The following is a 13,957-nucleotide window of genomic DNA, read 5'->3' on the forward strand; positions in this document are numbered from 1 at the left end:
TGATGAGCTGTGAAACAGCGAAACAGTACTGTATGTGGATGACACGCACACACACACACACATATATATATATATATATATATATATATATATATATATATATATATATATATATATATATATAAGGCACTGTCTGTCTCCATATTTTCAGGGGCCTCAAATGATTGTTTTATGGGTCTTTAGCATGTTAAAATAGTTTTTAATGGGTTAAAATAGTTTTTAAAAGGTCAAAAAGAGGTCACAAGTGAAAAAAATCGTTGTACATTTTGTACATTAATCTTAGTTTATTTTTTAATCAGTTCATATGCGTGTCACTTGGAATACTACTGCTTCGCTTTCGGTTTCCATTCTAGCTGATGGCACCCAAATACTTGAAAAAAAAATTTTTTTTACACATAGGAGTCACCACTTGTTAAAGGCCGGAGACTACTCAAGGATAATGGGATAATATCGTAATAATCCTTAGTAGTGGAAAATCGGTAAATTGGATTACTTAAGGGGACGGTTCATCAAGAATTTGTATATGTTGGACTTGAAGACTACTGTGATGTAATCCCCCATTGAGGAGTTTTAGAACTACGCTGAGATAGCTAATCATCCCAGGTGACGCCAGATAACCCGAGGATTTAAGATAGAGAAGATAAATATATATATATTATTTCATGTCAAAATATACATTGTTTGAAACCAGGGGAATATATTCTTGCAGCTAAAAGTTGATGACAGGAACTTGAAGCATAATATTGTCTGGCCTTGGTGAACTCAAAGTCGGATGTCAGAATTGACGCCTGACCTTAGCGAGTCGTGAGAATTAGTAATTCAAATCCCAGATTTGGGAATTGTACCCACGCAAAACCTGGGGCTTTTTGAGTCGTGGCAAAATCTTATTGGCTGTGAGAGCTTCCACCTCATCCACATACTTTACTATATATACAACTGTCGTGCGAAAATTAGTTAGAGATTGCTTGTTGATTTCGGGGAGAACAGATCATATAGAAACCACCGTTCCATAGAGAGGGAACCCCTCTACTTCCTCATCCACCCGTCTGTCGTTGTCTGTAAAGAGATTTGAGACTTTGAAAAACTTACTAAAAACTGAATGATATTTGTAAAAACATTTGTACATAAGTTGTGAAAATTAACTTTGTAGACTAGTTACACGAGTTTGTTTTTCTTCCTGCCTGCTGCTTCAATATTCGCTTTCAGCATACAGGATTCAATGTAACAACCCTCAGAGAAGACTAGACGACATGAGCCGAGATTTCCAGATAAAAAAGGGTTCTAACCACCTTCTTCATAAGGAGGGGTACAGTTGGTGCCGTGACCAGGATAGACGCTGTTTGGTTACCACAGAAAAGAAAAAAGTATGGAGTTGGGATTGCGTTATAATCTTACATTATCGGTGGCAGGAGAAAAGACGTACTAAGAAAGAGACAGACAGACGGGGACATTTAAAAACAAAAGGAAGAAGAGACAGAAAAGGAAATCGATAAAAAGACGCCCGAAGAAGAAAAAAATGCCTGGAAAAAGACTTTAAGCCAGAAAAAGAATTCGCACGCGTGAAAGGGAGATTAAAAAAAAACAAAAAACAAAAGAAAAAAAAAACTTTAAACAAACAACAAAAAAAAAGAACGCCCGTTTGAAAAAAACTTTGAAAAACGTTTGAACATTTTGAAAAAAAAAGAAGAAAGAACAGAGAGAGAAAAAGAACGCTGGTTGAAAAGGAAAAAAAAAACGTTGAACATTTTAAGAAAAAAGAAGGAAAACGTAGAGAGAGAAAGAAGGAGACACTCTTGACAGATTCAACAAGTGCGCGCCGCGAAGCAAAGAGAAAGAAGAAGAAAAAGAGAAAGAGACGCAACACAATGGAGGTAAGCGAGCCTTCTTTGTCTTTTTGTCGTCTGTGCAAATTGGCCTAGAGAGAGAGAGAGAGAGAGAGAGAGAGAGAGAGAGAGAGAATAAAAAGGATTATATTGAGATAGAGAGAGAGAGATAGCGTGGTTTTGCTGTCGCTGTGAAATTAACAATTAGTCGTGCATGCTTCCAATACATAGCAGTGATATCAGTGAGTTAATGAAAGAAAAGGTGATTGTTGGAGATACAAGTGGAAGTTGTTTTAAAAATGGACCAATCGCTGTTGCGTGGACGTTCTCTTTCTGGGATTGCGTCATATATTTTTTTTTTGTTGAATTAAAAGGCTTGAGAAGGAAGGCCCTGTGCCTGGCATACCAGAGGAAATTCCGATATATTTCCTGTCATAAAATTATCCGAAACCCAACAGAGGTGGCCAGTGATTGAGAAAAAAGCTTTCACGATTGTATATGCGGTACAAAAGCTAAATTATTATTTGAGTGGGCCTGAATTTGTGGTAAAAACTGACCACAAACCGTTGAAATATTTATTTGAGGCAGATTGGACGAACAAGAAGATCCAACAGTGCCAAATTGAATACTTGCAAGGTAAAGAGAATACCTGTGTGAACCTCCTGTCCCGGATTCCAGAGCTGCTGGAATCCGAAGCCATCCGATTAGAACCAGTGCGAGTGATTATTTCCCACACCATAAAGGAAAGACCAGACTGGAGTGAGACAGATGTATCTGAAGCTGAGCCTATAGTTGACCCACATTAGGTCGAAATAATTGAAGATAAGGAATTAGCCGGTCAAGAAGATAAGGAATTAGCAGGGTCGAACCCAAAAATACACCCTCCACCACGATATATTGCTGGTTGAGATGGAAAAATGGGATTAAAGATGGTGGTACCAGCCTGCCTACAGAGAGAAGTCCTGGATCAAGCCCATGGGAAGGCGGGGCACTTAGGAATTGAGAAGACATATCAGTTGATATTTAGAAATTATTATTGACCGAGAGAGAGACTGGTCAAGGATGTTGTAGAATGGGTAAATAGATGCGTAACATGTCAGATTCACAGTAGATATTACCCACTTGCTCCACTGGCGGAGACAGATGTTCGGCAGTATCCCTTCCAGAAAGTGAGTTTGGACATCTCTGGACCCTACCCCTTGACAGAGCATGGTAATCAATATATCGTGAGCATAGTGGACAGGCTTACTAACTGGCCAGAGGTTTATGCCATGCCAGATAAGACTGCCCAGTCGGTGGCCAGTGTAATCCTAGGTGAGATTTATCCAAGGTATGGGTCCCCAGAACAATTAGTTACCGACAATGGCAAAGAGAATGTGAATAGAATTATGAAGGAGGTACTTGACGAGTTTGGTATCCAGCATATGTTGACCTCACCTTATCACCCCCAGAGTAACTCCAAGGTCGAGCGATTCCACAAGATGCTGGTGGCTATCCTGGGTAAGCTTGTGACTGATAATCTGGCGGAATGGGATCGGTTCCTCACATAAGCCTTAGCAGCAGTGAGGTTCACATCGGAATTCTCACCATTTGAATTAGTGTTTGGAAGGGATGTGGTGCTCCCGATTTTAATGTGGGTCAATTTTGATTCTTCCTTAAGGCCGTGTAAGAAGTATTTGGGGGAGGAGCATCACCAAATGCTGTTGGAACAGCAACATCAGAAATTTGTCCAGGCAAGGAACTGTATTAAGCGAGCACAGAAGGAGCAGAACGTTCGAGTGAACAAGGATCGAAGGGAAGTGGAATTCAAGGTGAGAGACCCTGTGTATTATAAGGTACAAACTCAAGAAGGGAAGCTGGTAAGCGTTGGACTCCTTATTATCGAATAGTGGAGCAGACTGGCCTTCTTTCATTTATAATCTGGGACTAGGTTGCCGGGAAAATAAAAAAGGTACGCGCCAATGATCTGAAGTTGGCAGAATTGGAATATGATGTCAAACTCGTTCAGCGGAGATTGGAGAGACACCCACGTAAGGCCACCTAGGTTGCATCCCAGGAAATGGAAACCTCCGATGAGGAGGGAGAGTCCGTTCAACTCGACGTAGATGTTATGAGAATGCTGAGAAATCGGATTAATAAAATGGCGATCCCAGACCCCCGGGGATTGCAAGAGGCCGGAAATCGGCGCCAATCTGGATGGATTTCCGAACTGAGGACTATGGAGGGCATTGGCGTTGGAGACGACTCTGGAGAGGGGTCGAATGTGAGCAGTGAAATTCTGTCGGAGGGTTCGAGTGGAACCTGGGAGGAAGAAGACCAAATCTCTCTATCCGTATTGAAAGAACGGTTGACACTGCGACCGAGAGGGATGCAGGAAACGCCTCTGAAAGACAGATTAAGGGGAGCGACGGCCAGAAGGGGAGAGAATTGTTGACATCTTATTTTGAAATTGAGTCAGATCAACTTCGTTTTTATTTTGGAATGGGGAGCAGTCTTCCTAGTGGGGAATTACAATATCAAGTTTATATGAGTTTATCTAATATAAAAAAAGGGATTAATAATTGTATCTAGATTGGGGAAATTGAGAGTAATTCCTTAACAGAGGTTGTGGAGATATTAATTTAAGAATTGAATTGGGTTTTCTTGAAAATTTAACTAATTGTTCTTTTTCTTCTCTCTTTCTTTTCTCTTCTCTTCCTCCTCAAGCGGAAATATATATATATATATATTCATATGAAATGGATGGTCGAGAATTAGACTTTTGGAAATTTTGAGAATTGAAATGATTTTTTGAAAAAAAAGTTTATTTTTTTGTTACCTCAGTTTGGAAGGATTTGTAATTAAACTGAACAAATTTTAATTGAGTCCAGTTGGTAATAATATGAAGCATTCATTCTGGCGATTAAATTGACTTTTGGAAGAATTAAGGCAGGATTTCTAAATTGCGAAATAAGGGCTAGGAGGCCGCGTTCAGAATGAAGAATAATTGGAAATAGTTATTGGCATCACTGGGTGAAGTGTGGTACATTCAACTTAACACAAAAAGCGACTTAATTAATTTTTTTTTCTCGGCCTTGCGAGGGCCGCTAAAAAAAACATTACGCAATTAAAAAAAAATAGTAAATAGGGGCTGATGGCAGGGAGGGGGGCATGTGCCATTGCAATGATCGTCGGGTGGCCCTTGGTTTTGGATCCGGCCGGGTGTGACCTGATACCAATGGCAATGCCTCCGCCCTGCATAGGCCCTGTAGTCATTCATAGGTGTTGTGTATGGGAATGGGATGGAGAAATAGGTGCACTATGAATGATATGTATACAATGCTTAGTAAGGTATGTTGCTGCTAATGGCTGTATAGAGCATGGATGTAAGAAGGAGCGAGGCGATGAGCATCTCGGGGCCAATTGCATAGGTGGCAGGAGAGAGAGACTGGTTCGAAACCGCCTGTGATTCTGGAAAATGCGGCTGCTGGTGCTGACAAAAACGAGATGCAACCTGAAGACCTCCCTGATGCTGAAATCCAAGGGAACTGAAGACAACTTGAAGATCTTCTTTTCTTTTCTTTTCTTTTCTCTCTGTTTTACTCAAAATTCTTGTGGGGCGCTGAAGCTGAGAACCGTTGAAAGAAAATCCCAACGATACCTTGAACAACTGTCTATTGAGGTGAGAAGTCGCCAGGGAAAGAAAATCTTACAAGATGCTTATAAAGAAGACTTGAACTGTGAAATAAAAGGTGAAGGTTCAACTACAACTGCTTAAGGTGAGAAAGATTCCCCTAGCTCAATAAAAAGCGGGTCCTTTGGAACCCTGATTAGGGCTGCATAACCTTTAATACGAGACTGTGCTGTGAAAAAAAAATTGAACTATGATTGAATTGATGAAAAGAAAATGGAAAAAGGGGAATAACTCTGGTAAAAGCCTTGAAAAAAAAAAATCGAGTAATTTTATTTTGAAAAAAAGGGACGAAACTTTAACAAAGGGAAGTAACTCTTATGAGCAAATTGATGAACTCAATGTATTTTGCATTTTTGGTTAATTAGTGCCTAATCAGTAATAATCCAGTGAAAAAATTTCAAAAAACCTATCAGTATAGAAATTACGCATGGGATGATAGTTGTACAACTTCGCTAACCTTTAATTAATTCATGGGGTAGTATGCTCTGTGAGCCATGACTGGCATAGTAATTCACATTTTTTTTTTAATCACCCGCACTGAGGATTGAATTTTCAATCTCTAGGAATGTAACTTTTACAATAAAATTTCACCAAGTACTCTACTAGGTGTATCAGAAAGTGGCCATTAAAAATGATGATCAGAACTTTAATAATTCAACTTACTATTTTTCGAAGTTTATAACTACTTGAAAAATGTAATTCAAACCCTAATTTTTTTTTTCAATTAAAGGAGCAAAGACCAATTTAAAAAAAAATAACAGGTTTAATAGCAAATTATGCAATATTTGCTTTTTTTTAAAGCGGTTTTCTTTAAAAAAATATAAAGAAAATAAACATATTTTGACTTGCTTATAAATATATGTATATATATATATAAATGCCAAAAAATCACTTACTTAAAAAAATATACTATTAAATGGGTAGTTCCATCCTTCATTGTTAAGAATTTATCCATATTTATGTTTTAAATTCCATGTATTTTTTAAATAAAATGATTTTTTTAAAGCAAAGGTTGTAGAAAATCACGATTTCGCAATGTGTTTTGCGCAAAGCTGTAAAGAGCTGCTGCTGCTAAAATAAAATTTATGAAATACGGATTCGTCCAAGGGAAATAAGTAATATCTCTTTTTTATTGCATGTGTTAACCAAAATTAGTATTTTTCATCCTCCGTAGTAAAAAAGGAAACGCACATTCACTTAGAAGTTTTTCCCCTAGAACAAAAAATCTGCTTCATCGATTTTAAAAAAAAATTCTTTTAATGAAATACACAAGTTTTTGATATTTTAGTACTTCTTTATTGACTAATTTTTTTTTTGATATCTAAAAATAAGAAAACATTCAATGAAATAGAAATATTTGCCGTCAGCGTCTGATATTTACTTGACGATGTAAGCATAATATGAGCTTTCATCAAAAAAAAAAAAAAAAAAAAAAAAAATCAACATGTTTTTTTTAGGTAAATTTCCAAAAAATCTATTCTTTTTTTGTTTTAAATTAGAATATTTTCATTATTGTTTTTTATCTTCAATTTGTGATATATAAAACTTTGGCATATAAATTAATTATTAAAATTTTAATAGACATTTTAAAATGGGGGGGTGGGTGGTGTATTTGAAAAAAATAACGTTTGTCTAAAATATTATATTTGATACATTGGAAAGAGCATAACATTTCACATTGACCCTGAAAATATCGTAAAAATTGAACCAATAGAAAAATTTTGATAGATTTTTAAAGTTTAAAAATTGAAAAATATTTAACTCGTAAAATTCTATTGATTTTTATTACGTAAAAGAAAAAAAAAAAAAAAAAAAAAATGGCTGCATGAAGGCACGCCGGCATTTTGTAAACATTTTGTAAACACTATGTTTTAAAAATAAAAAAATACTATTTCTATTACTTTTTATACAACTTTAATAGTTTATTTTGGAAGTATATTCCATAAAGAAAATAAACAACCCACTTTAAAAAGAGAAATTACGAGTTTTTTTAAAATATTCTATTCGCAGTTTTCTGTTAGGAGTGTCAAAAATTCCTCCAAATTTCTGATACACACTTGCAAGAACACGCGAGTAAATAAAAAAAGTTTAATTCAAAAGTCAATGCCGATTCCCGAGCTCGACAGAAACATTGTCGAGTTCGACAAGATTCACTTGAAGATGATCGAATACATCGACTGACATGTTGTGAAAATACCATTCAAAACAAGAAAAGTTTGAAGAATGAAAATTATGCGTAAAACAAATTGTTGTTCAGCCTCACCTTGTCTTTATGTTATATATTTATGATATAAGGGAGATTACTTATCTCGATTTGAAACAAAAAATATTGTTTGAAACGCAACATATAGTGTACACAGCAGTGACAGCACTGATTCAAGGGAAAGAACTCTTGTTTACCTAGACATCTATTATTATTATTATTATTATTATTATTATTATTATTATTATTATTATTATTTCTTTTTGTAATGTTAAAGAAATTAACATTTTTCTTATTAATGTTATAAACTCGTTTAAATTAAAAAAAAATATTGGCCCATTTTTCTTCACTAACATTTCAAATTGCTCTACATCTATCGTTGAATGGTCAACAGTTAATGATAAGAACGTTGCGTTAAGTTAAGCATCGCAAATTTTATTCGGATAAAAAAGAAAGAAGATAAATCTCGTAATTATTTCCCTTGCATCAGTGTCGTAACAAATAGTGTAAACAGTATTGAGAAAAATATTCGACAGATCGATTTTTTAAAACTGTTGTTTTAAGCGAAAGCAATATCACGTACTTAATCGTCAAACCGAAAATAATAATATATCTAAAAATTATGAAAAATTATTGAGTAGAAATTTATTTCTAACTAAAAATAATTTTTACGGAAGATTGGGAAAATCGCATTTTTCTTAGACGTTGTGTAGTCAGTAGTAGGCTATACACAAGGGACATAACTCTGAATGTCATTGCTGTAATATTTGTTGTCTGTAGCGAAAGACTTTTTTTTTTTTTTTTTTTACTAAAGCACAATAGCAATTATTCTAATTTTTAGTTAGTTTACTATTTTCGACATGACAAGTGCGTAATATTGTTTTTGTTTAAAACGATACATTTAAAAAATCGATTTATCGACTATATCTTAACAAGCACTAAATATTTATATTGTTTGTCAGGTTTACGTTCATTAACATTGTTTCTTAACATTTAAAAAATATTGTTTTGTTCTCGGGGGTTTGTTCATCAATTAAGTATTTTTTAATAAGAATTCCGCCGATCACAAGCCATTGCGTCGTGTGTACATCATGACACCGCATAGGAAATAGACGGTGTCAGACAATTTGGTGACCCTGCATAAATTACGTTCTACGTTTTTGTATTTTAAACCTTTTTTTTATCAAAAAAAAAAAAAAAAAAAGAAAAGAAACAAAACAAAAAGAAAACCGTGGAACAGAATTTGGTGAAATAAACATTTTTATTTGAAAAATACTTCATAAAAGTAAATGAAAATATTTATTAAAAAAAAAAATTATATTGGAATGAAATACACCAGAAATCTTGGAACGAAATTTGGTGAAATAAACATTTTTATTTGAAAAATATTTCATGAAAGCAAATGAAAATATTTATTAAAAAAAAAATTATATTGAAATGAAATACACCAGAAATCGTGGAACGTAATTCGGGCCGGGTCACCAAATTGGTTGGCACCATCTATTCCCTATTAGGTGTCATGACATAGAGAGCAAACAATGGCCCGAGTAAGTTAATATGCGTGATCCCAAAAATGACTTGTTTTTGTAAATAAAGATTTTAATATACGTTAAAAATATTTGTTACAAAATACAAGCGTAAAATCACGATAAATTATCCCAAATCGCATTTTTTTCATTTTAATCTCTTCACTCTTCACTCCCTTCCAATTTTATCTCTTCACTCACTTCACTCTTCATGTAGTAAAATGACAAGTCAAAATATTTTAAGCCGTAACACACGCGAAACCGATTAAAAATATTCATAGGCGAAACAAAAAACAAACAATAAAAAAAAACTGACAAAAAACAAAACAAAACAAAACACAACAAATAGTGAACAAATTAGTAAAAACCAATACAAAGTCGAATTAAATTACATTAATTACTACAAAACACACAAAAAAAGAAGAAAATATTAGTCCAGCCGAATTTAGATATCACTAAAAAATTAATGGTCTCAAATCCACGGTTGACGTTTTTTATTTTTATTGTTAAAATGTAATCACGAAATTTAATGTTAAAGAGTTAAAATATAACTAAAAAGTTTTTCAATCACATTGATTTTAAATAAATGAAAATTAAAAACGAATAATTATCTCTTAAAAGTGAATTCTAATTAATGATAATTCAGTGATAAAACATAAAAGTAGATCATGCATTTAAGACCATTTTTTGATTTTGTTGGTTTTAATACCCCATGCTCAGCTTTCAATTTAGCACCGTGCTGTTACACGGTCACCGAGAGTAAGAAGAAAGCCTGTTAACTGAAAAATGTCTGCAGACAATGTAGGTAAGATTTGTCAGACTGTCAGTACCATATGAGGGCCATTTGAAAAAGAGCAATAAAACATTTTTAAAAAGAAAAAGAAACACAGTTCGATTAATACTTAAACTGAACTTTATTCAATATAAAATATAAATATTATCTATGTAAAATTAAGTAATTTTAAAGCAATATAAAATTTAATAATGATAAAACTGAATTATGAATTTAGGGGACAAACAATTAAAGAAACATTAAACAAATATTTTTGGGCCTTCGGAACAAGATTAGTGTAGTATCTGTTTTGATGCTACACTTTACCTTTTCTGTCTTTGGTCGGTGGAGGAGAAATCTTTCATGACTGAGATTATTTTTGTTCCTATCCAGAGTGCCCCTTATTGGGAAGCTTTTGACCACTTGTGCAGATGATTGCATGTTATCGCAACAACCGTTGTCACTGATTTTGTGTTGGGATCGGCCATTGGTGTTTCCTGGGGGTTTGGGTGACAAAATGCCTCCCCAAGGTACCAGATTTGAACTGAACACTTCCAGTGGAGATTTGGTCAGTACTCTCTCACCTCGGTCTTTCCATCCTCCCTGACCCTTCACAACTAGTTGGCGTGGTGTGGCGCCAGTCGATGTCATCTACACCAGTTTTTTATTTTTTATTATTATTACTATTATTATGATGAGAATAATAAGGGTGCTTGTGCAATGTACGCACGTGTATTTTAAATATTATTTTCAAGTTAACTTAAGTTTTAGGTTTGTATTACTGTGCACATAGATTTGAAAAAGTTGTCAAAAAACAAATATATCACAAATAAATGTTATCAAAGGCAAGATAAGTTACTCTTCTACCTATCTGAGAAGGTTTTTAGTGGTTTTACTCACTTTAAAACGTGTAATCGCTTCGAAAATCATACAATGTTTATCAATATATTTAAAATAAAATGTCGGCATATTTGTAACTTATCTTGCCTTTGAAAACATTTATTTGTTTTTTTTTTCGAATCTATGTGTACAGTAAAACAAACTCGTCATGTAAATTATTTACAGTTAAAATGTTATAAAAAACAAAAAATTGAAGTTTTAAATATATTTCAAAGAAATGAATTACGCCCGTGCTAAAATATTTATAATTCACCAATCGTAAAAAAAAAAAACAAAAAAAAACACTGCCGTGAAAAATGCTTACTTTAAAATATTTTAAAATACTTAGTGAAAAATTTTATTTATTATTAAAAGAACGGACTGAAAAAATTTATATAAAAATACACGGATTCGAAAAAGTTATCAAAAAACAAATATATAACAAATAAATGCTATCAAAGGCAAGATAAGTTACTTTTCTACCTAACTGGATATGTTTTCAGTGTTTTTATTTAATGTAACATATTTATTCATCTCGAAAAACATACTGTGTTTACCGATGTATTGGAAAATTCAAAATGGCGCCCGACTCTCTCTTTAACACGGTAAGTTTGGGAAAAGGTGCTATAAATATAAAACTAGACAAAATACTGTTAGAAACTCGCACAATATATATTACCGTGACATAAGTTGACATATATTCTGTGTTTTTTTAATATTATTTTGTATAGTTTATTATTTATAACACCTTTTCCCAAACTTAGCGTGTTAAAGAGAGAGTCGGCCGCCATTTTGAATTTTCCAATACATCGGTAAACAATGTATGTTTTTCGAGCTGAATAAACATGTTACATTGAATAAAAATACGAAAAATATATCCAGTTTGGTAGAAAAGTAACTTATCTTGCTTTTGATAACATTTATTTGTTATATATTTATTTTTTTGACAACTTTTTCGAATCTATGTGTACAGTAATACAAACCGAAAAATTGTTTGTTTTGCAGTAAAAAAAAAAAAAAAATAAAATGAAATATTCGACTTTTTCCAATAAAAATAAAAGTTCAAACACGAATTCACTTACGATATTTTGATTAAAATTATCCCAGATGTGCAATTATAATGATTATTTTCCGAATGGAGAATTGTTCTTTTTCTTTAGAACATACATAGACAATCGGTAACACAGATTGGTAGCCATATTTTCTTTTATGCCTGTTAGCATGACTACGTGGTTGAATACCGGAAGCTGTCTATACCTACAACTTAATAAGGAAGTGACGTTACGCTGTCATATGCATCGGCCTTCTTTCTCGGTAGCCACGGCTGTTAGCAGAAATTCAGCCATGGTGTGTGTGTGTGTGTGTGTGTGTGTGTGTGTGTGTGTGTGTGTGTGTGCGCACGCGCGTATCTGTGTTGAGATTAGGCTGGCAGTTTTGTTATACACAATAGAACTGGTTCGCAATCCCCAGAAATAAACTGACCTGAAAAGATTGTAAACTTTTTATGTACACCCTACATTCTGTCCACGAAAATAAATAAATAAATAAATAAATAAAAAAATATGCACGCATAAAAATATTTTTATAATAAAATGATAACCTTTTTTTTTTTAGAAACAAATATAGACGGTCTATTATCGAAAAAAGTGGCAAATTCTTATTTTAGTTATTGTAAATTATTTAGAGTAAATATCCGGCATTCCGTTCCCCTAAAGAAATCCAATTTTACCAAATTTACACTTCTAACGGTTACTGTGATTTTGTCCTTTTGACCACTGTACACTTTTTAACCCTTACCCTTGAGTGGCCTCTTGACCTTGATAAGTGGTGATTCCCTTGTACCCTCCCCCCAAAACTTTATGATACTAAATTCAAGTACAAGTTGTAAAATAATCCAAATTGTAGTCATTTACGAACTCTTTTCTTATTGCGTTTAACTGTCGCCAGGTGGCCCTTCTCGGTCAAAAAATATTTAAATTATTAATTTGCTGTTGACGCTTCAAAGTTGCTTTAATCCCCAAAAATGTTTCATTTAATTATTAATATATTCGACATAAAAGAAAAAAAAAAAACAAAAAAAAAAACAAGAAACAAAAAGTAAGAAGCTATTTTAATTTGTTGTTTTTATTACAAAATTGTTTTATGAAAATTATATTTTCTTACGCAGGCTTTCAAATAAATGTTTTTACAATTATATATTAATACATTTTTATGCAATAAATGTTTTGATTTTCAAATATTTTTCTGTTCGGAAAAAAAATCTTGTTTTTTACTTTTGCCGCGTTATTTGATCAAGAAGAAATTGGAGTTATCGCCCCTACTAATAGCCGCCGTCTGCATACTGAAGAAGTGTCCCCGAAAGGACTTTTAAACGATACCCTCCCCTTCCCATGTTAAGAATGGCTTTCGAAATAATAGCGTTATTTTTTCAGCGCGGTACCAAAATACATAAGTACCGTGTTTTCTTTTTTGTTTAAACTAACTTAATTCTTCTAAATAAAATAATTACTTTCTTTGATAATACGTAAGCGTTTTTCTTTCATTTTTGTTTTGTAATAATAAATTTTAAAAATAAATATATGATATGGTTTCATTTTTCTTGTCTTCACTCTGTGAGCAATTTTACTTTTTTTTAAACAAGAGTTAAATCTATTTTTTTTAAATATTATGGAAGTGCGTAGTCACCTTTAAAAATAATATCTCCTTCAAGAACAATCATAAAATGTGTTTTCAATCGATATTTATTAAATAAGGGACCAGTTTTCCTACCTAGAAACAAGAAACGAGTTTTCAGGGTACGAGTTTTCCGGGCACCAAAAACTAGATGACTTGCGTGCCATCAGCTATAATCGAAACCAAAACCAAAACTTATGAAGAATCTTTGGTAAAATTATTTAATGGGAATCCAAAATTAAACAATAGTCACTCGGATGTAATCGTGACACACAAAATAAATAACACACATTAATATATAGTATTGTTAAAAGTCATAAAAACCACGCTCCTTTCCTACTACTTATCCTAAGTACGGGTGGCAATATATATATAAGTATAGCAATTACATATGATTTTATAATTTTG

The sequence above is a fragment of the Euprymna scolopes genome, chromosome 20 (genome assembly GCF_053919585.1).
Source record: "Euprymna scolopes isolate OS-2025 chromosome 20, ASM5391958v1, whole genome shotgun sequence".
In the NCBI taxonomy this organism is placed as follows: domain Eukaryota; kingdom Metazoa; phylum Mollusca; class Cephalopoda; order Sepiida; family Sepiolidae; genus Euprymna; species Euprymna scolopes.